At 43.0% G+C, this 27,367-nt stretch overlaps 1 protein-coding gene and 1 long non-coding RNA gene across 3 annotated transcripts in view; one reads left to right on the forward strand and one right to left on the reverse strand.

Annotated features, from left to right (window-relative positions):
- Nucleotides 1–18,332: 18,332 nt before the first annotated feature.
- LOC115539790 (uncharacterized) lies at nt 18,333–18,987 on the reverse strand. The gene is made up of 3 exons (XR_003976040.1): nt 18,882–18,987; nt 18,474–18,599; nt 18,333–18,359 (listed from the first exon to the last, which is right to left on the reverse strand). It is a non-coding gene; the product is annotated as an uncharacterized LOC115539790 (long non-coding RNA).
- A 3,810-nt stretch (nt 18,988–22,797) lies between these two features.
- Nucleotides 22,798–27,367, forward strand: part of LOC115545539 (prickle-like protein 2) — a 27,692-nt gene continuing 23,122 nt past the window's right edge. For both annotated transcript variants that reach the window (XM_030358841.1, XM_030358835.1), the window contains exon 1: nt 22,798–23,088. The gene's annotated coding sequence lies outside the window, so the exon portion shown is untranslated. The remainder of the gene's footprint in view (nt 23,089–27,367) is intronic.

Consider the following 27,367-nt stretch of genomic DNA (forward strand, 5'->3'; position numbering starts at 1 on the left):
GATACATGACATAATGGATATATATTTAGGAACAGATAATTGTTATTCTTTATCATTATTCAAGGTATTGTACAAAGTTAAATGTTGGCAGCATGTATCCGCATTTATTTTATACCTTTATCCCCTGGATCCATAGTTATTACATAGTTTGGAATCCTTTAGTCCAAATCTAAATTTAAGTATGCAACAACTTATATAGTGTTATATGATCTCTGTTTAACAAATGATTTGCTTCTGATCATTTTTGAAAGAACAAAAGACCTTATGGATGTATGGCTAACAAAAACAGAAATATCATTAACAAAAAACTTTTTAATGATGATCCTGTATGAAGGCCTGTTGCTCAAGTATACAACTATTACAGCGAAAAGAAAACGCCAATTAATTAAAAAGATGGCACTGGCCTTATATTAGAAGGATCAGAAAGGTGTTTGAGACCTGTGTATTATTTTAACCAATCAGTGCCTATAATTAAGCATTATAATACAAGTGTCTATGTACTCATTGGTTGGTTTGATGGGTTGCAGGTGTTATTCCATCATTTGAGGGGAAATTAAACGCTGGGGACGTGTCCAGGAGTTAACCATCTTAGTGGCTTGCAAAGGGCTCAGCACTTTCCTAATGGGTGTTGAACTAAAGAGATTTGCAGCTTATGCCTGCGCAGGCCGCCCGGGCCTGTAATGGATTTACCATCACCCAGGTCTGACGGCTCTTCAGCCTGGCACATTGTCTGCTAAATGTTAAGCATTTTAGCCTTTAGAAACGATTTCTTGCTGCCGTCTTCTGTTATTTTAATTTTGTTTGATGTGTTTGCTTTTTTCGATTGACCCTGATAGGCAAAGTTTCAATATAGAAAAGTGACCAAGGCGCAATGGCGAAGAAAGAAACTCGCTATTTTATACAAAATATAGTCCTACATTATATAGGCCTTTTTGGAATAATTTCCAAAGACATGCAATGAGAAAGAGGAATTTGATTAGCCTAAGCTTAATGTCCTACAAATGCTAAACATTTTCTGAGGATGAGAATGCACTATAATAAAACTACTTTTTTATTATCATTAGTGTAGTTATTATTAGATTAAAACTAGGGAGGGATCAGCCAAAGTCATTAACTAAAATGAAATGTAATATATCGGTGTTCCAATAATATTTTCAATGATCGCTAGCTACTTTCACTTTCTGGATGTCTTGAACAATGACTAGAGTGAGCTATAGGGCAAATATGCCAGTGTTATGAGACAATCCAAATATGTCATAATATTGCAAAATATATATGTATCTGTACGAACACTAAATGACACATCAGAGTGCGTGGTTATCATTATCAAGGGAGGAGCGAGGCAAGACTGAAGGAACGCTGCATTTTTATTATCCTCATAAATTGGTGAACTGCGCCACCTTGTGGTGAGGTTTAACACATGGCATTACTGTAAACAAAAAAGTGGAGAGTAATAATGAAAATGGCAACAAAAAAACCCCACAATGTATTATATTAGAAACTATCACCATTTTGATGATTTATTTTGATAGAAATTGCATCATCGCAGATACAATTACATTTTGAAACTCATTATTTTCATGACAACGTCAAAATATGATCTTTGGGCTTCTGGGCTAATGCGTCTCTTGAGTAATTATATAACACATTCATTATCTTGCGCTACTTCTTGAACTAACGTGAGCCGTTGCAGGCTCTTTTAGCTCCTTCTGAATGGCCGTCCCTCCTGAATTCATCAGTATTTTATCGAGGGGCTGCTGAAAGACATATCATTGCAAGAAATTAAGTATTTAAAAACACCTGAAAAAAGTATGGAACATGTATTGCTCAAGAAAAGGGTTTACATTATTAAAATTATTACTTGGAAAAATATTATTAAATTATGGAATCACAGGAATACAACATAAAATCCACTAATCGATTAAAACTCAAGAGGTTGTTAAAAAGTAAACTGGTGAATAGGATCAAACATGAATGAAGTTATAGTGTACTCAGACATTGTCGGGAACATCAATTTGCAAAGCACAAATTGTACTGAGTGACTGTGTTTAAACAGAGTGGGTGCAGATGTGCAGTAGAAGGTGCCCTCATCTTTCTCCTCCTTTCCTCTTTACCCAGCTGTCCTCCGTCACAGTGGAGCCAGGTGGACCAGCCGGCAGCAACGCTTTCCAGATGTGCGTGTGTGCATGTGTATGTGAACATGTGTGTGTGTGTGAGACAGAGACAGTGTGTGTGTGTGTGTGTGTGTGTGTGTGTGTGTGTGTGTGTGTGTGTGTGTGTGTGTGTACGTGTGTGTGTGTGTGTGTGTGTTTGTGTGTGTGCGTGTTTGTGTATGCGTGTCCTTGTGCAGTTGTGTGTTTGTGTGTGCGGTGTTTGATTGTGTGTGTCTGGTTTTGTGTGTGTGTGTATGTGTATGTGTGTGTGTGTGTGTGTGTGTGTGAGTGTGTTTATGTGTGTGAGTATGTGTGTGTGTGTGTGTGTGTGTGTGTGTGTGTATGCTTTGTTTGTGTGTATCTGGTTTGCGTGTGTGTCTGTGTGTCTGTTGTGCGAGTGTGTGTTGTGTACCACTGCCCCCTGCCCCCCTGCAGGGCTTGGGCCCTGGCGTGGCGGCCGGTCATGGAGCTGTAGCGTTTGGCAGGCTCTCTGAGCCCGGGCCGACGGTGGTGCTGTGGGCCCACACAGGCCCCCAGCCCTCTGAAGCCCAGGGTCAGGCTGGGTCTGACAGGCTGGGTCTCAGGGAGCGTCGCAGCATGGAGCGAGCAGCCGCAGCAGCACCTGAGCCCAAGGACACAGTGGTTTGATGAGGCAACTGCAGGCGACCGCCCAGACATGAACACACGCACGCACATACGCACATACACATACGCACATACGCACACACGTACATATGCATATGCACACACCACACACACATACGCACATACACACGTATGCATATGCACACACCACACGCACATACGCACGTACGCACATACACATACGCACATATGCATATACACGCACCACACACACACACACACACACACACACACACACACACACACACACACACACACGCACACACGCACATACGCACATTCGCACCTAAACACACACGCAGATATACACACACGCACATACACATACGCACATATGCACATGCACACACACATATATATGCACACCCACTCGCACATACGCACCCACGCATACACACATTTGCACATACACCAACACACACACACACACAAACACATGTACCCATATGCAAACACACACAGGCACACGCACACACACACAGATACATAAACATATACATGTGCACACGCTCACTCACATAATCACACACATACTCACACATGTACAACACAAGCCTAGATTTGATTCAGGAGTAAAAGTTTGTTTAACTTTGACTTTTATAAGGATTCTTTTAATTGTAGGTTGGTTACTTTATAAGGGCAAGGAAATATTGTTTATCTTCATAAAGATAAACAAAATAAAAGATTTGATATCCAATATCATACTGGCATCATAACTGTTATTAATAACATTTTGTGTTGGGGGATTTGTGTTTCAAATTAGTATGATATAGCCTGCACAACTAGATTAAGACCGCATATATAAACCTCTCAAGTGTCTTCCATGAATGAAACTTTCCCACACTACATTCTCATTCTCAGAGGAGTCATGTCCGACCGGTGTCGCTTGGCTTTTGTTTTTCCTCACTTAATGATGACTGGCTTTTCTAGAGGACAAATCGCTGTGTGGGCAGAGTGTGAGGCTCTATCACTCTGTGGAGTGAGCGGCAGAGAGGATTGCGAACACTGTGACCGGGACATATCGCGCCGGCTCCCACATACATTTCACACCAAGAGGGTTATAGGCCTACACCATTGGTCACAAGAACAAGGTACATTTGAGGGATGATACAAAATAAAATCATCAACTTTCTGAAGGTCAAAATATGTCAGCTAATTGGCAGAGAAGCAAACACCTTGCATTTCAGAACGGTAACTACTGTGCGTCCATGAAGAAATATTTTCATGGACGCACACCACATTCCTGTCAGGCGGGTCTTAACATTAAAATAACGCATTAATAGGACCAATTCCGGGCTATACCAGTAGTGGGCGCTATCAGCCTAGCATTCACGACATCAGTAGATCTCGCCTATACCTATGTTTTCTTTTTGCTTTAGGATTCGTGACATTCGAGGAGATCATTGTGGTTTTGTCATCATCTTGTTGCGGCACGTTTTTATGGAAAGGATTATTGTTGCATAGGTGGAACACTGTTGTAGACTTAATTGTTTGAGGCAGTCATAGCTGTCATGTTGCCTAGTGCGTATATTTGTTATTTATTATTATTGAGGCCAAGCAATTCATTTATTTAACAGTATATTTGGGATACTCAACAATCTACAAACCAGTATTTGACAAAATAATATATTTTTATATTTATGGGGGTGTAGTTGTGTGTTCCCTCAAGAAGACATGATTATCAGAATTAGCTTTCAGGTAAACTGCCCTCTGAAGAAGAGAAGTTTTCAGCCAACAGTTTGTATTATACTTTCATTACCTGGATCAGCCCCGAACCAGATCATACAGCCAAACAATCTACTCTTAAGTCTACAATTCACCAGGTGCCGCTTTCCGTCAGATTGTTTTCCGTATATGACTCACAAAGAAAGAAGAAAAACAGAATTTGTATGTATATATATATATATATATATATATATATATATATATATATATATATATATATATATATGTATATTTAAATACATATAGAATCATCACATATATATATATATATATATATATATATATATATATATATGTGATGATTCTATATGTATTTAAATATATATATATATATCAGTAAATACACATATATGAATTCAAATGTAGGCAAATACAGTACAAAAATACAGAACATATATGCATACAAATGCACATACACACACACAGACACACACACACACACACACACACACACACACACACACACACACACACACACACACACACACACACACACACACACACACACACACACACACACACACACACACACACACACACACACACACACACACACACACACACACCAATAACAGTGCCATGTTATCTGTGGCTGTATGAGTCTATTGTTCATGTTTAATAACTGCAGAGAAATTAGCAGCCTTTGCCATGAATCATCAAGTTTGAATCGGCTTGTTACCAAGGAGATGAAACCATGTTCTGTGAGCAGAGGACTGAGGCACTTACGAGTGTGAAGATACGTAAACATGCGCACGCACAATCACTGATAAAAGCACTCCCACAAGCGCACAAAAGATCTTCACATCTGTTGCCGTTTCGGTTTTCTGGAGCGACAAGCCCCAGATGCTGGGGTTAGACACCCCTCACTGGGAACCTAAATGTCAACCTTGTCAAAATACACTTAACGGGATGTGCCCCACACACACACACACACACACACACACACACACACACACACACACACACACACACACACACACACACACACACACACACACACACACACACACACACGCACACACGCACACACACCACACACACACATCGGGACATGTACGCACACAAGTACACAGACGCACGTGCACACACAAACCAACGTTCACACACATCATGCCTCCCGCGCACTCATCTGCACACGAGCGCATCAAAGCACTACACAGATTCATCATCGCCGTCTTCTTCTTTGTCTCACTTCGTTACATCACTACGCTTCATGTGCTAAACACAGATTCACAGTTTGGAGGTTTTGTTTGCTGGCGAGCTGCTGTAGCCTCAGCTTGACAGGAAAGTGCCCACGACCTCACAGGAATCAGATGTTGTTGTTGTTGTTGTTGTTGTTCTCATCATTGTTGTAGTCATTGTAGTAGTTATGTGTTCTGACATGGTCCCATGTGTCCATGCTCCACTGCTCTGCTCTGGACAACAACCATTCGTCAAGATGAGTCGACATGTCCACATTTTACCCAAACCTCCAGAATGAATAGATACATTAAGATTACAGTTTATTTTTATATCACGTCCCGGAGGTGTCTGACAGAGGCTTTAGAGTGCCGGTGAATCCCTCCTGAATATCACGTTATTTACACATGTGTCCAAATAGCGGATGAGGGCCATGCTTTCAAAGCTGTGCACAAAGATTGATCACGCACACACAGCTTAGGTTGTTTTGGTGTCTAAAGGCCTGACCAACACTCTCAGACTTCCTTTCCTGGCGTCCTACTGTCTTTTGTCCAAACTGGGGGTACACACCTCATTACCATCTCTCTTCAACATTATCCTCCTCAGCGCTTTTCATTTTTCATTTAAGACATCTCCTGCAGGTGAGAGGAAAGTGGCTGTTCTCTCTCATGCGGAGGGCACAAATAACACAGGCACACGTCAGCGCTTCTGCTGGAAGCTTCTGAATGTATTTGTGGACACATTTGTGGACATTAGTGAAAACATGTTGTTCAGGTATGTATGCAGCAGTCATCTTGGGTCTTATGTATTGGACATGAATGGAATGCTAGATTCATTGGTCTCAAGGTTCTTTGTGGTACTATGTTGAGTTTTGGGCAGCAGATAACGGTTAAATTAATTGCTTGTGAGCAAGTGAAAGTGTATAGTTATCCTTTGCCACTCTGTACTGTTAGCTCCCGGATATTATAGTTTTTTCAAATTGCTTGAACACTATAGACACATGCTTAGACCAAGGTAGCACATCTTGAAGTTTTTGTTACCATACCTTAAACACATGTAACCATACCTTAAACAAAAGCGCTGCTTTGCAATTTAGTTGCAACTGTGCACTTGCTCCTTTATGCAACACACTTGCTCCTGCACACTACACACTATTTCATACATAAGACACTGAATTCAAAAATGAAATCTCATTGTACCATTGGGAAACACGCCTAGTCAAAATACAAAACACATTGGTTAATTGAAAATACTTCCTGAAAAAACTGAAGACCTATCAGCCAGCTATAAAGGGTCAAAGGGCAATTGTGCACGTCCCGGGACAGCGCAGGGGAGATATATCTTGGACGCCACCATAAGCCGTTCAGGGTAACTGCACCATCATGCTAAAATAGGTCCCTACAATACCCAACATATCACCACATTTCTAGATGCACTTCATGATGTAGTTGAACAGGACAGATCAGAGCAGCCCAGGTTTGTTGTTGTCTGGGATAATGTGTGTTTCCATCGGGCTGTTTTTGTCCGGTACTGGTACCCCAACCATAATCTATGTGAAGCAGTATACTCGCCAGTTCTAAACCCTATATAAAAAAAAATGGTGTGTATATGACCGCCAACCACATGCCCGCATGCCTCTTCTGCAGGCAATGGAACAGGCCTGCGGAGACATTGGGGTAAGGTCAATCCATGGATGGATTCGGCACACAAGACGAGGATCCATAAGCCCACTCACGCACAATTGCCGTTTTTTTCTGTGTTTACAGTACGTGTATTTTTGGTTTATTTTTGTTGTATTTTTGCTTAAACTGAATTTATTGCACTGTAAAGTACCATACTGCAATGTACAGTAGTGACTATTTTAGGTTTTGGTTGTAGTGAAAACGTGCCTTCTGTGGAACGGTATAGTTGTTTTTAATTGCTTGAACACATTTTGCAAAACTTGGCTCATTGTGTCAAAACTCAACACACAAGCAAATAAGACACAACACTCAGAAATATACCATTCACATCTATGTCAAATTGAAACTCTTCTATCGAAACCTAACAATCCTTTGTCAAAATGTCACTCTGATGCCAAAATGATACACACTTGTATCATATGAATACACTTTCAGATCAGCAGCAACGCACTAGTCTACTTTATATAAAACACTGCAGTCTTCCATATTCACTGATTTTATTCTGTTCCACAGAAGGCACGTTTTCACAACAACAAAAAAAATCAAATACTCACTACTGCACATTGCAGTAAGGTACTTTACAGTGCAGTAAAACGAAAATACATAACTGTACTGTAAACACAGAAAAAAATGGCAATTGTGCGTGGGTGGGCTAATGGATCCTCGCCTTGTGTGCCGAATCCATCCATGGATGGACCTTACCCCAATGTCTCCGCAGGCCTGTTCCATTGCCTGCAGAAGAGGCATGCGGGCATGTGGTTGGGGGTCATATACACACCATCTTCAAGCCGAAAAAAAAAATGTCTATAGGGTTTAGAAATGGTGAGTATACGGCTTCAAGTAGTTTATGATTGGTGTACCAGTACCGGACCAAAACAAGCATTATCCCAGACAACAACAAACCTGGGCTGCTCTGATCTGTCCTGTTCAGCTACATCATGAAGTGCATCTAGAAATGTGATGATATGTTGGGTATTGTAGGGACCTATTTTAGCATGATGGTGCAGTTACCCTCAAAGGCTTATGGAGGCACACTATGATATATTTCCCCTGCACTGCCCCGGGACGTGCACAATTGTCCTTTGGCCTTTTTATAGCTCGCTGATAGGTGTTCAGTTTTGTCAGGAAGTGTTTTCAGGTGTGTATTTAAGTATTTTTCAATTAACCAATGTGTTTTGTGTTTTAAATAGATGTGTTTTCCCAATGGTACAATGAGATTTCATTTTTCATTTTTTGTTTTTTTGTGTTGCAGAAAGGAGCAAGTGTGTTGCAGAATTGCAACTAAAGTGCAAAGCAGCGCTTTTGCTTAAGGTATGGTTACATGTGTTTATGGTATAGTAACAAAAACTTCAAGTTGTGCTACTTTGGTCTAAGCATGTGTCTATAGTGTGTGATAGTGATTAAAAAAACCTGGTAATAACAGTGAATATGGAAGACCGCAGTGTTTTAGATAAAGTAGACTAGTGTGTTGCTGCTGATCCGAAAGTGTATTCATATGTTACAAGTGTGTATCATTTTGGCATCAGAGTGACATTTTGACAAAGGTTTGTTTGTTTTGAAGTGTTTCGATTTGATATAGATGTGAATGGTATATTACTCAGTGTTGTGTCTTATTTGCTTGTGTGTTGAGTTTTGACGCAATGAACCAAGTTTTGCGAAATGTGTTGAGAAGAACTGTACAGTATTACTGTATAACGCCATTGGACCTCAAACACATGATGTCATCGTTTTGAAACCAACGTGTTACAGAGAGATGAAAGCGCATAAATTAAAGAAGTGCTGTGTTATGAGCCAGAGAAACTCACTCCCCAAATTTGCTGATCGTATTGTTTGTTTATGTGTGCGTGTGTGTGTGTGTGTGTCTGTGTATTTGTGTGTGTGTGTGTGTATGTGTGTGTGTGTGTGTGTATGTGTGTGTCTGTGTATGTGTGTGTGTGTGTGTGTGTGTGTTTGTGTGTGCGTGCGTGCGTGCGTGTGTGTGTGTGTGTGTGTGAGTGTTTGTGCTTGTGTGTGAATCCTGACGAATAATTTAAATTGACTTAAAAGACCCTGGTCGTGGCATAGGCAGATTTGAGTTCCGTAGTATTGCAACACTTTGGGCCAAACTAATGACAATGTCCAAATAAACTCCCAATGAGATTAAGTTAAACTGCTGTTCTAACATAGCCCTTTGATCGCGGTGGTGCAGCGGGAAGCAGAACTCATTAAGGACGGTTATGGACAGGACATCTTCCTGAAGGATGCTCAACACAGATATGCCTGGGGATATGGGAGAAATCTTCAGATGGGAGTGGAATAACCTAAGGACCATCCTTTCCCTTTCTCGCCTCCAAAGACTCCCAGGGCAGCAGTGAATGATTAAAGGTGTGTGTGTGTGTGTGTGTGTGTGTGTGTGTGTGTGTGTGTGTGTGTGTGTGTGTGTGTGTGTGTGTGTGTGTGTGTGTGTGTGTGTGTGTGTGTGTGTGTGTGTGTGTGTGTGTGTGTGTGTGTGTGTGTGTGTGTGCTGAACGTGCGGATAGCGTCCCCCTATCTTTCCCTTACTGTGGAGGTAACCTCTGATCCTTCCGCCCCCAGCCTCTGCGTGGCGGAGAGGGCCGTCTGCGTCATGTTCCCCAGGCCGAGGGGAGAGTGACAGGGGTCTTTTTCAGAGCCAACCCTCCCCATAACGCTCAGGAGTTGATTGAAGTCCCCTCATTAGCATCAGCCCCCCCCTGCTGCTTTCAGGTGCGCCTCCTCATATTTTGGAGTTATATGAGGAGCCGCTGTGATTGGCAGAGCAGGCTGCCTGCAGGGATAATGATGGGAGATCTGTGACCTTGTCATTACAGTCTGATACGTCCATGGAGGCGTGGAGGAGCGTTATTGCATACAAATCCGACTGCCTTCAACTGTCTGCAAAGAGAAGAAGGTGTTGGCGACTATACCAAGATGACGTCTCCTGCCATACTGGGGGACTGTATGTGCACAAGGGAATGTGGTTCCTTGAAGGTACAGCGGAAAAAAACGACAACGAACACAACTTAATGCTGCCCTAAGGCAATCCTAATGACTTAAGAGCAGAGGCTTAAGCGACAGCAACAAAGTTGTATAAGCCCAAACACACATAGGGGAAATAAAAATAACCGAATTGTTACTGAGAAATTAACATTCTCATACATACATTTATATATTTAAATGCTATGAAACCATGTTATGCATTCGGCTGGAAATGATGAATGCTAATGACAAGAATAGCTCTCCCTTTCATTTTGAACTCTCCAAACCAGCAGCTTCACTCAAGGAGCGACACAGACGGTACGCGGCAGGTTTGATGTGAGCTGGTGGAATCTACACAGAATTGGATCCATATGTCGTGTGGTGAACAGGCTAAACTAAAGGATATCTCACTGCACTTCTCTTCTCTTATTCCTCTTCAATGCCGTCCCCAAAATGATAATAATACACCTATCAATAATGCCAGCATGGCTTTAAATAGCGTTTTAAATATTATAATCCAAATACTCTAATAGTCGCCTGGCTGGTTGGTCGGTTATATAAGTCTCCATGCTGGTATAAGCTGCTGAGACCAAATGTTTTCTCTTTTTCTTGCTTCAATTCAATTCATCGGATTATGCATGGTGTCAAATCAAATCTTGTGACGTTGCGGGCCTACGTTGTATCGCTAGAATATGTCTTGTGTCCCTAGAGGACGTTTGTCTTCACACTGAGAGAACAAGCGCATTAATAGACGTAGGCATCAGACGCCTGCGTACGTCTGTCTATCCGTACGTAAACATATTCATCCATCCATTCATCCATCCATCCATCCATCCATCCATCCATCCATCCATCCATCCAACCGTCCACTCCCCAAACAAGACAAACAGATGCACTTCACATCAGCGTGCAGACCAATAGATAGGAAAACAAAGGGCCCACAACAGTGCAGGAACACTTAACATTCAAACACAAGGTGCTTTATCAAGTGCCACCGGCGTAGCAGGAGATGAGAATATGATCTCACCTCATTGGTGCTGCTGTCCGGGCCGGCACATCTAGGAGTCTGTGGCTGCCCGTACGGAAGATAAAAAGAAACCATGACTGCCTGGGGTTTTCGCAAAATAGGACAGTTTAACAGGAGCCGGTCACAGCCTGCACGCTCATGTCTGTTAAGCCAAGAGCATCTGACCGAGAGTCTGGTAACTGGTAACAAGTGGGGAGGCTGGTACGGTCTCTGCTTGTAGGGCCGGGGCAAGTCAATATTGGGCTTGTTCATTCCAAATCTCTAGTTTGTTGTATTTATTCACCAGTACAGAAGGATTCTGGTCGAGCCTGGTGTTCAGGGGGGGGGGTGTTGGAACAGGGAAGCATGTGCTTCCACAATAACATGGGCATTCTGGAATGGGTTTCTGTGCGGAGCACATATTACATTATAAGGATATGAATGTAATTATATCTTAGAATAGAAACAAGAAGAGCCTGCATCCGTAGTGTATAGTAGAACAAACAATACTTTGAAGTATTCCCTGGACACGTAAGTAAAATAATAAAAGCAGGAGGAAATGACACCTTGAAAGAGTACAAAAGCCTATGGTAGTCAAACATAACATTCCCCTCATCCCCAACCCTGGACCCTCTCGACCCCAGCTCTATCTCATAAATGAGTGAAGTCTGCTGTGTGAGTGTCCAATGTTTCATTGGACGCAAAAAATTTTGACAATTTGTTGTTGTCATAAGTTCTGTGTTTTTCAAAGTGCCTTCCGTTGCTAATAGCTATATGGCTGTCAAAGTGAGAGATGATTGGCCGAGAGAGGTCTTGACTTGGGGAATTCTGCACTCCTCCAGAAAGGTTGACCTCGTGGCTTGTGATGTCTATCCTGAGTGTAACATAGTTCATCAAGGGGGCAAGAGCAGTATAATGAGGGATCTTAAAGAATAAGCGATAGGAATACGTTAATGATAAGGATATTCATATTAAAAAGTAGCAGTAGAGTAATATACCTGCAACAGTGGGTTGGTGTATTTGCTGTGGCTCTGTGTATGATATAATGTATTTTGTTTTTTGAAAATTCCTTTAATAATAATACAATTAAAGTGACGTAGGTTGCCTGGCGACATCCGAACAGATGGCATTCAGACAGAATTGATTATGTTTTGTCTGTGTGAGAAGATACTGTTGTTATATGTTACGAAAAATGAACTTAATTTTAATGCATTTAGTCTTCAAGTCTGTCAAGGGAGAAAAAATATAAGGTTGACCCTGCATTTACATAAGCTTTCCTCTCTCTCTCAGTCTCTCTCTCTCAGTCTCTCTCTCTCAGTCTCTCTCACTCTCTCTCTCTCTCTCCCCTCTCTCTCAGTCTCTCTCTCTCTCTCTCTCTCTCCTCTTTCTCTCTCTCTCCTCTCTCTCTCTCTCTCTCTCTCTCTCTCTCTCTCTCTCTCTCTCTCTCTCTCTCTCTCTCTCTCTCTCTCTCTCTCTCTCTCTTTCTCTCTCTCTCTCTATCTATTCTGAGATATGGAAATGTAATCAAATTCCAAAAGAGGCATCTAAAGCTGGCCATATGAGAAGGAATGCGATTCAATCTCCACTCCTGTGTATCAACAGATCCGTCCGCGGCTGATGTCAAAAACTAAATGGTGGCACTGTGACCGGCTCATCCTTTTTGATGAGGTAACGTTCTGTTGTAACTGTTAACCTCACAGCCCTTCAGGAGACAGGCCTGGGAGAAGAAGACAGAAATAGAAATGCAAGTGGAAGGGGTTTCATAACTGCTCGTATACCGACCATTACCCGCAGATCAGTTCATCCCTGGGCGTCCATACCGTGGCGTTCTATAGGGGTGGTCGTAATCTCCCCGACTCGATTTAGAACGCTTCATTAGGAAATTTAAATTGATCAGAAATAGGGTGTTTTATGTGAGAAAAAAACATGAGGACACGTCAGCCCTCATTTCTCCGGATTCTTCTGTGTAAGAATTTGTTTGGAGGACTGATTACGATGAATGTGTGACACATTCACATGTTTCCAAATTATTGCTGCATGAGGTGAGGTCCTTCGATAATAAAGGGTAAGAAGGATAATCATTTATTCATGCGGCCCCTGTGTGTTCACAGAGAAAACCTATTTCTCTGGGTCGAAATTGCAGTTTGAAGCCAGATTCAAAAGCTCATACAGTTGAATACAACATGTCTAATTAATATGTCGTCTTCTAAATTGGTTTTCAAATGTGTATTTGCATATACATTTGATATTTTTAATCTGGTTATCAATGGACCGATGTGTTTGTCGTGTCGGTCAAACGCCTTCGAGCGAGGAGACGGCATTAGGCATGTTTTATCCACCGTGTTCTCATTTAATGTCTTGCACTAATTACTTTTCCCAGAAGTGAAAGATATCAGCTCCCAGGTTGATGCAGCCCCTCAGTATGTTTCTAACAGAAAAGCTGCCGTGTTAAAATTCACGGTGGGCTGCAATCTGTTTGTGTGGTCGTCCTTCAATGTTACAATGCTGAAATCTGGCATTCACTTCAGATAGGATCTAGATTGACTAGCATCGTTTGGAGGAAACCGTTACTTTGAATAGTGGCAGAGAGAACAGGGGTGCGACTGCTGAAGAGAAAGGTATTTGAAAATGAAGCTTTTTTCAGCATTTCTTTTTTCTCATCGGTGAAAGAGAAGTCTGCATGCAGAAATAGATTTTTCACTTCAAAGAAACAGCCTTGCATGTACAAAGGCAACCATTCTTCATCACCGGCTTTGGAAGAAAGAACACAAGGCAGCAAGGCACACCATTTCAAATGTCTATACGTGTAACCCTGGTGTCTAATCATTGATGTGTGCGGAGAGTGTGTTTGTGTGTGTTAGTATGTGTGTGTGTATGAGGTTTTATATTTTATTCTGTACGTTTCCTGGGACTTGTGCAAAAAAATCATTTCAACATTCTTGCAACAAAACAGCAACTCATCTCGTATATTGGATCACTAAGTCCCCTCGGATGAGGCCTATTTACCCAATAAGTTCTGTGAGGAGCTGGATGGATGGAGGGATAGACGGATGGATGGGATGGGGAAGCAAAGTGGAAATGACTGAAAACTGTGCTATTGCATCCACTATACGTGATAACTACAAGGTAATTGTATTTCATCTATATGGATACATTGAAAATTCTCGAGCCTATAGGTACATTAAGAAATGTCCTACTTCTCCCCAAGTCTTGCGTCTTTTACATGCTATGTTTTTAGAGGCAAGCCTTTATGAGTATGCATTCTTGTGTGTATCGTGGTTGCGTGCATCGTGGATGTGTGTATCGTGGTTGTGCATATTGTGGTTGCGTTTGTTAAGATTGTGTTTAATGTGGTTGCGTGTATTTTGGTTGCGTGTAACAGGGTTGTGTATTGTGTTGTGCGTTTGGTGTTTGTGTGTATTGTCATTGTGTATTTGATTGTTTTTTGTATTTATTGTATTGTGGGTATTGTCTTCTGTGCATTGTGTTGTGTTTTTTGTGGTTGTGTCCATTGTCTTCTGTGCATTGTGTTGTGTTTTTTGTGGTTGTGTCAATGGTCTTGTGTGCATTGTGTTGTGTGTTTTGTGGTTGTGCCTGGAGGTCCTTCTTGGCAGATGCTCATCACTCTACCTGGAGATGGGACCATATTTAGGCCCCGCCCATAGGTAACCAAATTGGTTTTCTGAGGTCTTGCGATTAATTTTGTTGTGCAAGTGTGCAAATAAAACACATGGTTGGTCATAATGATTGTGGGTGTGTGATTTAAAATTGTGTGTACTATGGTTGCACGTAATGTGCATTATATGTGTATTATAGTTGTGTGTATCATGGTTAGGTGAATTGTATTGTGGTTATGTGTATTATGGTTGTTTGTAAAAGAATTGTGGTTACAATTATTTGGCTGTTTGTAGAATGGTTGCGTGTATCATGGTTTTGTTTCTCATAGTTATCTGTAATGTACTGTGGTTGTGTGTATTATGGTTTTGTCTGTCATTGTTGTTTGCATTGTGGTTGTGTGTGTCATGGTTGTGATTATTATGGTTGTGGGTATCATGTTTGTGCATAATGTATTTTTGCTGTGTGTAATCTATTGTGGTTTTGTGTATCATGGTTGTGCATAATGTATTGGGGTTGTGTGTGGGGAAGGCTATTTGAGTCCTAGAAATAGTAAGTCTTAATTAACCCATCTTAATCAAATTCATTGCAGGAGAAATGCGGATTTACAATTACCGACAGGGAGGGACACTTTGAGAAATGTGAATGAAGGGAATGTCTAGATGTTTCTTTTATTTAATCTTGCCTTCATGGTTGAGGCCAGGAAACATGTGCGTTAATTGGAACAGTGTCACAAGGAAATAGCTTCGACCGATGACGTTCAGGGAGGAACAACCCCCGCGAGGGACACACAATTCAGAGTAAGATCAACAAATCCTCAGTTTTCCCACCCATGTCCCTCAGATGTGGCATATTATGTGCCATTTTTAGAATTGTGTTTTCCACATTTCCACAAGGGTGTGAATTGTTTGAGGGCTCAAGGGAGAGAAGGCAGCCTTAGAAAGAGTTAGGCTCTCCTGTCTGGGACAACGTTTCACTGTCTCACGGCTATGGAATCAGCGCCATAGCCCAAGCCTATCCATGTGTAACCTGGAGAGATCCTACCATTACATCTATTTGGACCAAATATATTAATGGCACTCTTCAAGTGAGTAGTTGATGTGTGTTTCCTTGCCGTGCGCATGTGGCACTGTGATGTAACATTCTATTCTTGACGAAGGGATATCAGGCTTCTTTCACAGATATGGGAGCCATCATGTTAGCGTGACGTCAGCTTTGGCGGCGCTGATGCTGTCGTCCAATCAAAGGCCAGACAGGATGTTTCTGTCTCTAATAGACCCAACATATTGCGGTCAGACACACAATAGCTCTCCCTGTCCCCTTCTCACAGTCAGATTATCCTTAGATAAGGGTGTGTGAGATTGTGAGATTATAGAACAAGACGGAGGATCGGGGGTGTCACATCCAAAAGCTCTCATCCACACCAGTTGGTCTGCTCACGATCACCCCACTTATCTGGCAGTTACATCGGCTCCCATGGATGCTCAAACCCCTGGTTATTACCCACGAGTCCCCTTCATAGCCTCAGCCCGTTCTGGGCTCCTTCACCCCTACGCTCTCAGGTCCTCTGGCCCTGGACTGCTCACAGTCCTCCAGACCCCAAATGGCTAGTGTGGGGGCTGTTTCTTTCTACTAAACTCTACTCCTCCAAACAATACTTTGACCTCACCTTCCGGTCCACTGCCCTCTCTGTCTGTCCGTCCGTCCGTCCGTCCGTCCGTCCGTCCGTCCGTCCGTCCGTCCGTCCGTCCGTCCGTCCCGTCCGTCCGTCCGTCCGTCCCGTCCGTCCGTGCCGTCGTCTGTCTGTCTGTCTGCCTGCCTGCCTGCCTGCCAGCCGGCAGGTATGTCTGTATGTGCATGTATGTCTGTTATTTATCTCTCTTTGTAATGCATCCTTGAGAGGGAGCAAGGTGATTTTAAATAATCATAAAATAATATTTCTTAAGGTACGGCCACACTGAACGCGTTACGCGCGTTAGAGGCGTTGAAGGAAGTCAGCATATTTGCAAAGGGAACCATTGGTTTAGGCGCGTCGATGCGTTACATGCGCTAAAGCAGCGCGGTAGACGCAACGCGTGACGCTTAGCGGCGATAGCCAATCAGCTTTGAGCTTGACCCGATGTCACTGGCAGAGAGACGGAGGACGCACAGAAGCAGAAAGATCATGGACGACCAAGTCATCGATTCAGTGTGTGCGTTTGTGTGTGTTTTTTAAATCATTGCTTTATTGGCCTAATCTGAGGAGAAATATATGCCATAAACAGAAATATTATAGGCCTTTTTACAGGGCCCGTGGAACGCTCCGTTCACTTGCATGGATAGCAATCTGGTAACTTGTCAACCCCAGCGTCTACGGTTGCTAAGCAACGTCAATTTCTTCGGCGGACTACTTCTCTGCTAATCAACACTACGAATGCTGGTAACGAATAAATTGTAAAAAGACACACCATTATTGTATCGCGTAATAAGCGGGATAATGTATAAAACGTTGCCGGTCATTATGGAAAATAAGCCCCTTCAGGGCGAAGCAAGACACCTCCGCTGGGCGGGCTCATCTAGCTGCGTAGGCGCGTTAGGCGCGTTGAACCATTTTTGTGACACACAATGATCAAGCGTCAGGTTAAGCGCATTACTCGCGTAATCTAACGCGCGTAACGCGTTCAGTGTGGCCGCACCTTTAGATTGCTTTGATTTCAGCCTTACTTATGAATGGCAACTGGTAATTTTGTGTAATTTTGGTGTAATTTATATTATTATTTTATTTAGGTGAGTGCTGCATGCAGCGCTCAACTATTGTTCGTCATAAGTTTTATTCTTTCTTTCTTTGTTTCGTTCTTTCTTTCTTTGTTTCGTTCTTTCTGTTCTTTCTTTCTTTCTTCTTTCTTTCTTTCTTTCTTTCTTTCTTTCTTTCTTTCTTTCTTTCTTCTTTCTTTCTTCTTTCTTTCTTTCTTCTTTCTTTCTCTTTATTGGTTTTTCCACTCTATTGAGCTACTTTTAATCACGCACTGGCTCGCTATTCTCTTATACACACACACACACACACACACACACACACACACACACACACACACACACACACACACACACACACACACACACACACACACACACACACACACACACACACACACACACACACACACACACACACACACACACACACACACACACACCCACACTTTAACCCTACATCTTGACCACATTTTTTCAAGGTTGTATTTTTCATTTTGGGAACACATACCCCTGGTTAAGAACTGCTGCTCTTACACAAACACTACTTACCTCACCATATCTTCAAAGAACATGTAGTGGATTTCAGGATGGGACTGTTTCCTCTCCCACCAGCCAGTCCATGATCATACCAGGATCCAAATAACACTAAAATCAGAGAGGAAATCACATAAGAAACTTCTAATGAAGGTGAAGCAGAGAAAAATGTAGGCCTGAATTATGTTGATTATGTATATTGTGCTTAATATGTGATGTACAGACTCTTTCCGTCCATGAATCTCTGTAGGTAGCTGTTCCACTCTCCTGGCTCTGGTTGGCATAAGTCCATGCGGTCAAAGTGGAAAAAGACACTGCATTGTCTTTAGCATTACGGGCCACATACACTACCTGCAGAGAGAACCCCCATTGTAGGCATTTACATCTCTGAAACAATATTTGTAAGGTCTTTATTGGCAATGGCATCCTTTGTAAATAACTACAAAGATATATCAATGTACATATGAAATATATCTCAAAGTAATTTATCACAGATTTGATTGAAATGTCCATTAAAAATATATTCAGAATACACAACACAGCTGTACAATTGTGCACAATTTACTAAAAATAGGGTGTAAAAATGTACTTAACGCCGACCTTCAGCTTTTATACTTAAAATAAATACTGTACCCTGCATTTCTGTTCCCAAAACGACTTGGGAATCATCTGGACCGGCAGGTGAGTTTTGATGAGACGAGGAGAAGAATCGAGACTGTCTGCCAGATCCGTTACTGAATGGGAAGATGAACCATTAACTCATCATTAACTTACTTATAGCACTCACATTTAATACTTCTGTGTACTGTGTACTGTTCACTTTTGGGATATTTTGCTCACAAAAGGCATAATCTACTTCTGACCATATCATTAAAAAATATCAGTATATTTAATATTTTCAACTTCACTTTGTACTACAGCACTCACCGCATTTTCTGTTATTATTGTTGTATTTGACATTCTGCAATAGTGAAAGGCTTATTCAACGTGTTAATTATAGACGGATGTCTTGGCAGGGGAGAGGGATGTGATTTTGTTGTAAAATGAAATACAAATAAATCGGAATATAAATGCAAAATAATGTTAGCAAGACCTGCATTTACATAAAGAAGATACAGGTGAATCATGATCAGTTAGCACTCTACAGTATATTCCTCTAATTCTTCTGCAATGTTTCTTATTCTTTACCTCTGATGGCAAACGGAGACGATTGTATCAGCGAAGACGACTCTATTTTAGGACTACTAAGGTTTGAGTCACAAGTAGTGGTCCAATAAGCAGCTGGGCCACATAATTGCGTTATGTCCAAGCATACATAGCTGCTGAAGAACTGCTGATTGTGTCCATGTCATAGTAACGATTGACCTGGTAAAGGGCTCGTACATCAGAATGCATCATGGGATTTTTTGTACTTGATGCTCTGCCGTATTGAAAGGACTATAAGGGGAGGGTTTATTCTGTCCTACCTTAATAATCTTAAATCATGGTAAATATAACATAACCTAGACCAAACGTTCATTTTGTTTCGCATGTCTCGCATAAGAAACGCTGTGGACGTTTCATACACAGTGTCTCGCTATTATGAAAATAATGTCATGGTCATTGTCATGTGACATCGCAATGCACAAGCCCTATAGTAAAGGTATATATATTAACCAATAATTAACATTAAGTGATGCAGTTATAAGCATTAACTAACAAACTAAAAGTTAATCAAATGAACTAACTTATGGTCAAGCAAATATCAATGAACATTAGTTAAGCAGTTAAAATATTATTGTATAGCATTAGCATAGAGGTTTTGGTCTGATCCAAAAACGCTAACCCTAACCCTAACGCCTATGCTAATGTTAAATAGGGTGAATAGAATGCACGATGGAGAGCCGTATCAGCATAGCGGTCATTTCCAACAAAGGACTGGAGCATCATCTACAGTGGTCTCCTACCATGATTGATCACCTCAAGCCATTTGTCAATTTAAACCACTGTCGTCTGATGTTGTCATGTAATACATTACTGTCATTGGCTACAATGACCCGGGTTTGACAGCTGGATCTACGAAGGAACAGCAGAGTATTTGTGTGAGTGCCAATACCGGCAAGTGGAAGAGCATCAAAGTTGGGATCAATTGTGCCGTGCCTACACCCCTCAGAAGCTCCTATGTGATTTCCAAGAAGTTGATTTGAAGTAGTGTGTTCATCAAATCAGCGCGGTTTGATAAAGAAAACGTTTTTCATACTTGGAAGAGTACCAGATTGAATGGGAGTGGAATAGAGTTGAAACGCACGTCAGAGCTGGCGCTTCAGTATCATGTACCGTGTTACAGTTTCCTCAGTGATAGAAGCAGTGGCCTGATGAGCTATTCTTGGAGGGATTTAGCTGTCACGACAGAGCTGTAGTTGTAAAGTGTGATTTTTCTCATTGTTTGACAGAGCTCCCCCCTATGGTAAACACACTCTGTTCCCCATCTCTCATCTGTTCCATATTTGACTGTGTTCTCTCTGAAGAGATAGATCACATTCAGATCGGATATTAGCAGTTCAAACCTAAAAAAACACACTGCCAAGGCAGCCTTAAGCTCAAGCTCTAAGACTCAGAGTCAATATTGCTTTAACAAGGATGAGAAGAAACTTTGTTTGTGTATTATAACAATCAGTACAAGACAAGACGATACAAACTACATCATATTGGCCAATTACTGAAGTGCTTGAAAGGAGCCATGTGCTTTGAATAATGAATAATTGAGTTGAATAATTTAAATCTTCCTGCCAACAGTACATGACACACGGTTAACCATGTTATTCTCGCTATAATGTCCATCCTGCTGAAAAAGACACACAATTAATGACACAAAAAGAACAGCGTTATTTTTACGGGGTGTGCTGTCCTGACCGGTAACTCACTCTGTATCCTGGTGCTTTAGTTCAACAACAGCTGTTTTATAATCAACCTAACAATACCCTAATGTGGACCAAAGCTGCTTAATGAACACAATACCGATGAATAATGATGTGTGATGGTCTGGGTGGAGGTGACTGCAGCGGCGGCATAGCTACCCCACTGAGTAGCGGGTCATGCTCATGTGAGCTTAATGTCTTCTCTCCCCTCTGTTTATTTTTTTAATACATTATATGCCTTATCACCCCCAATCTGTTGAGCTTCTCTGGGCCCCAATATGGCCCTAATCTTCCCTTGAAGATATCTTTGGTGGCTTCATTTCCTCACAATCCCCCCCCCCCCCCCCCCCCCCCACGCAACACATCAGGCTCTGTGTGGTTATTTATGGGCTTTTTTTAATAATTTACAAGCTGCTCTTGGTTAATTTGAGTTTAATTGCTACTACTTCAGTCGTTTACTATTTAGTCATGTTATGTCATTAGGCATGTATTAGCATTTCCATTCATTATGCATCACATGGCGCCAGACAGATTGCCACATTCGATTATGTTAGGTGTGCTGGGAGCGGCTCCCAAAGTACGCTGCTGGGGGGTAAAAACAAATGATCTGATAGGTAAAGGGGTCCTGGTGTAGAAACCATCACACTCATTCACACACTGATATTGTTGAGCCACTGCCTCACGGAAGTAGGGGAACATAATTTCTGATTCCCCCCCCCCCCCCCCCCCCCCCCCCCCCCCCCCCCCCCTCCCTTTTGCGTTCCCATCTCCTTAAAAATAGCAGTACACCAACATCACCTCTCTATAAGTACTCCTTGTGGTTCTAATCAACGGCAGCCTGCTGTATTGCCATTGGCGGAGCGCTGATGACTCACTTCAACAGGCTGGTGTGGAGGCAAGAGGGGTGAGGGGGTGGACAGGAGGTGGGAGTAGCTCTCTACGCAACCAGCTCAAAGAACCCTCATTCTAACAGGTTTCTCTCTCTCCTCGGGCTGCCTCTGAGCTTGGAGTGTGTGTCGGGATGTGGACGGGAGCCAGACAAATCTATACATACTTTGGCATTGTGTAATGATTTAAATCAGAGCCCTGACTTCTTGATTGTCGCCTTTGAATGCAAGGGCTTTAGGAGGATGGGTGGATTGCTTGAGGAGCAGAGCTCAAAAGTAAAGCTTTAAAAGAGAGGGGTAGGTAGAGGGACAGAGGGACAAAGGAAGAGAGAGAGAGAGAGAGAGAGAGAGAGAGAGAGAGAGAGAGAGAGAGAGAGAGAGAGAGAGAGAGAGAGAGAGAGAGAGAGAGAGAGAGAGAGAGAGAGAGAGAGAGAGAGAGAGAGACAGAGACGGAGACGGAGAGGGAGAGAGAGAGAGAGAGAGAGAGAGAGAGAGAGAGAGAGAGGGGGGAAGAGGCTGGGAGAAAAAGAGAGAGATAAGGCAAGACCAAGAGAAATAGAGAGAGTAGGGGAGAGGGAGAAATAGAGAGAGAGACAGAGAGAGAATGAGAGAAAGAAAAAGAGGGAGATAAAGAGAGAGCAAAAGAGAGAGAGAGCGGGAGGAGATTGAGAGAGTAAGAGAGAGAGAGAGAGAGAGAGAGAGAGAGAGAGAGAGAGAGAGAGAGAGAGAGAGAAAGAGAGAGAGAGAGAGAGAGAGGGCGGACCTGGGCTGATCATCTGCAGCCCCCAGCCTTCCCTCTACTGTGGCAGTGAATGCTGCTCCTGCCTGCTTGTGAGAGTGTGTATGTGTGTGTGTGCGTGTGTGTGGAAGCCAGAAGGAGAGGCAGAGCTGGTGTGTGTCTCTGAGACTCGGATGCGGGGAGAGCAGTGAGAAGCCAATCCACTGGCGCCTTTCCAGTGGGAGAGAGTGGTGTCCGGCGACCGTACAGCGACGCACTTTATGCTGACCGGGAGTCCACCAGCAGCCACACACACACACACACACAAGCACAAACAGGTGAGTCCCTTTCAACATTATGATTTCTAATGAGGTGTTCCACTGGAAACAATGAGATGGTTACATAACTAAAAATAGATCTCTGTTGTTGACTGCGTCTTTTTTAAATTAATACCTTTCTTTTTGAGGCGTTACAACAAAACAATTGGACAAAAGAGGATTTTTCAGCTCTTGCTTCATAAATATTGGGTCAGTTTTGAAGAACAATTTTGTATGAGGGAATTGGTATTTGATTTGTGTGTGTTTTTGTGTGTGTGTGTCTGTGTGTGTGTGTGTGTGTGTGTGTGTGTGTGTGTGTGTGTGTGTGTGTGTGTGTGTGTGTGTGTGTGTGTGTGTGTGTGTGTGTGTGTGTGTGTGTGTGTGTGTGTGTGTGTGTGTGTGTTGGTTTGTGTGCCTGGGTATTTATGAAAACACATTAGCAATTGTGTCTCTGCGTGATTTTGCATGTGTGTCTGTGTGTTTGTGTGTGTGTGTACACATATTGTGTGTGTTTTGTGATTAAACTGGTGTGTGTTTTGGCAGAAATGTGTGAACGCCTGTTTACGCCTTGATTGACAAGTGAAAAGGACCGTTGGGAGTAAGGGGCAGGTGTGCTATTTAGTGGACTGCTTATGTATGTGTGTGTGTGGTGTGTGTGTGTGTGTGTGTGTGTGTGTGTGTGTGTGTGTGTGTGTGTGTGTGTGTGTGTGTGTGTGTGTGTGTGTGTGTGTGTGTGTGTGTGTGTGGTGCGGGCGTGCATGCCCGAGCCTGTGTGTGTGGGTGTGTGTGCGTGTGCGCGTCACCATGTGCACCACAGAGGCAAGGTGGGTAGAAAGGAACAAACATAGCAGGTGAGCAGAGTGTTATCCTCAATCTTATTCAGAAAAACACGTTTAAAACATCTCAGTGGGTGTTTGTTGGGGCTTTTGAATGTTAATGCACAAACAGGGATGATGGTGTGGACCTAATCAGCAACGGAGGAGCCCGAAGCCTGCCGTTGTTGACATGGTAGATCTGCTGGTGTTTTCCAGAAGCTGAGTATGAATGTCTTTTGTCTCGACTGCCTTATTTGAGGACTGTGTGGCGGCGATGTGTTCTGTAATCTGGATGGGGTGGTGACAAGCGTCGAGGACAGGATCTGAACAAATACGTTCCACATCAAAGTGTGTTATCGTTACGTAACGCTGAGTTCAAGATGTGACTGATCTGAGAAAAAAAGAACACCCGGATCCCTATTTTTAACAATGGAAATGCGCCCATTTCTGTTTTAGTTTTTTTACCGCCAGAGGAATCCATGGAAACCTTACCACATTGCCTCGTTCCCATGGTTAATGTGAATGTCAATACCAGAAACGAGCGCTCCTCATGCAGAGTACGCCAAGATTCCCATCGACCATGGTGCAGTAATTTAGATGTGCCATGACTTCCCTCTTTTATCCCAATGGCAGCCGTGTGAGGCTATCAGCAAGCTTCCCCTTTCCAATTGCCTCCTCACCTCAGCCAATCCAACCACTTTCCTAGCGCTATATCAGTAGGTGACCCATTGTGAGACTTCTACCTGCTACCTGCTCCCTGCGCACGCACACACTCGCACACGCCCACGCACACACACGCCTGTAAACACACGCGCACCTACACGCCCAGCTGTGGTGAACACAGTAGACTGAGTTGTTTTCTTCAGCGCTGTGAACCTGTTGAATGGCCTCCATAATAGTCCCCTGCAGTCACAGGGTCCCTTAAGCCACCGTGGTGGACAACAGTAATGTGTCACAGACAGTGTGGGCAGTGGCCGGGTGTCAATTGTCAGCGCTCTGGTCTGAAAGCCGTGAGCCCATGAGAGATGACAGTGGTCGGCGCGGCCACAGACCATCGACTGAGTGTGAAAAGCCCTCCATGTTTGTCGCTCACACCATGGATGCTGTCGTTGAATGCAGCTCATTCTGTCAATCTGTCAGGGATTGATGCACATGGGCCAGCCCCCAGCTCCCATTGGCCCTCAGTATTGTCTCCTTTATCATCTATCTATCTATCTATCTATCTATCTATCTATCTATCTATCTATCTATCTATCTATCTATCTATCTATCTATCTATCTATCTATCTATCTATCTATCTATCTATCTATCTATCTATCTATCTATCTATCTATCTATCTATCTATCTATCTATCTATCTATCTATCTATCTATCCATCTATCCATCTATCCATCTATCCATCTATCCATCTGTCTATCTGTCTATCTGTCTATCTGTCTATCTGTCTATCTGTCTATCGTCTATCGTCTATCTGTCTGTCTGTCTGTCTGTCTATCGTCTATCTGTCTGTCTGTCTGTCTGTCGTCTATCTGTCTGTCTGTCTGTCTGTCTGTCTCTCTCTCTCTCTCTCTCTCTCTCTCTCTCTCTCTCTCTCTCTCTCTCTCTCTCTCTCTCTCTCTCTCTCTCTCTCCCTCTCTCTCTCTCTCTCTCTCTCTCTCTCTCTCCATCCATCCAGACATCCAGCCATCCAGCCATCCAGCCATCCAGCCATCCATCCAGCCAGCCATCTCTCTGTCTTCATGATTTTCCCACTGGGTCTGGAGTGTCGTCTCTTCACGGCCATCCCTCCACCTCCCTTCCCTGCTTCTGGTCGCCACAGAAACGGCTGATTCAGGAAGGGTGGGCGGGTGTCTCTGAGCTCTTGCTGCTCTGCCCCATGCAGTGCTTTCACAGTACATTCCCTGCGTCTGTGTTGCTGCTGCTGCTGCTGCTGCTGTTGCTGTTGTTGCTGCTGCTGCTGCAAGCGCTTCTCCTGCTACCCCTGTTACCCCTGACCAAACTGCTCCCATACAGGCTGACGGTTCACTTGGCTCGGTCCACCGCTACACGGCTTCCCATCGAGTGTACACCACCGTTACATCTCTCTCCATTCCCACCTCCCGAGGGAGTGGGTGTGTGTTGAGCGGCTTTGTTCAAAGGTGTTGCTTCCTAATTTATTTTTCTCCTTGTTTTTTTCCATTTCGTTATTTCTTTTTTATGGTTGTATTATTGGACAACGCCTCTGTGAGCTCGCGCACTGTCGCGATCGTCTCAAGACCATGTTGTCGATCGTCAGCCAAACACGAGGCTGTTTATGTAGCGTCTTCCGTGGATGTCGGCCACAGGAGAGGTGTTCTGGCCCTGAGGCGTGTGTGTGTGTAGGTGACACCCGGCTGGAAAGCATGCAGATTGTTTTTAAGATGCCGGGGGGAAAGTGATTAATAATTTAACAAGGCATGACCGAGCAGTTAATAATGGATACGCTGTGACCTTTCTCTCAGATATGGTTGATGATGCAGAATGGAAAGCATGATGGGAATAGGAAACTAAAATCTCACTACGGGGGCATGCCACCAGTAGTCAACACTGGAGACTCGTCCCCCCAGTTGTACAGAATGTCACACGTTTGTGAAAGACAACCACCACTCACACATATGCCGTGAAGCTGGACTCCCTCCATAAATAAGAATAAAACATTACAAGGGAGAGCTAGAAGCAAAAACATCATAGACGCAACCATTTTGATAGAAAATGTGTGTTTTATTTTAACCCCTTGTTTAGACTATTGAAAAGGAGGTCTGTTTGAGTACACACAATCACACATAGACACACACACCTTCCCAAGCAGCCCTGATTAAATTACTAACAAGGTATGACTTCACATAGGTGGCATCTGACCAAAAAGCGTTATCCTTATTGGCACAGGCTCGATTTCTACTGCTTATGACAGATCAAGACACAAATATGATTTTAGAAGCCTAACTAGCAACTATTATTCTCTACTCGTGGGTTACATCAATATTCTTAATCACTTAATCATTCATTTTTTATCACTCTGCAGTGCGTCTGCCCTGACGGTAATCTAAGCACAGCCTTAGACTCACACGATTCGACCACAGACCACTTAGAGGACAATAGGCAGAACAAAGAAGACCCTGTTTGGACTGAGGAAATGTGATCTAGGTGAAAGAATTAATGAGCTATAACCTTTTAATCCATCTGACCAACCTTTTAATCCATCTGACGTGAGGTTTGCGGTGCTGCCGGGTGAGACCAGCTCACTCGCCAGAGCCCCACTAATTGATTGTGATCAGCTTCACATAATTCATATGCATTATAAGTAGCATAACACTGAACACTTATTATTTTATTCAATCCCTTTAGTTGAATGGAAATACATCTCACAAAGCACAACCCCTGAAGTGTTGGGAGGTTTGCTCAGTTTCATTGAGAGGACACAGGATTTTGATCCTGAAGAGTAATCACATGAAATCCCCAAAAAGA

The sequence above is a fragment of the Gadus morhua genome, chromosome 1 (assembly GCF_902167405.1).
Source record: "Gadus morhua chromosome 1, gadMor3.0, whole genome shotgun sequence".
Lineage (NCBI taxonomy): Eukaryota > Metazoa > Chordata > Actinopteri > Gadiformes > Gadidae > Gadus > Gadus morhua.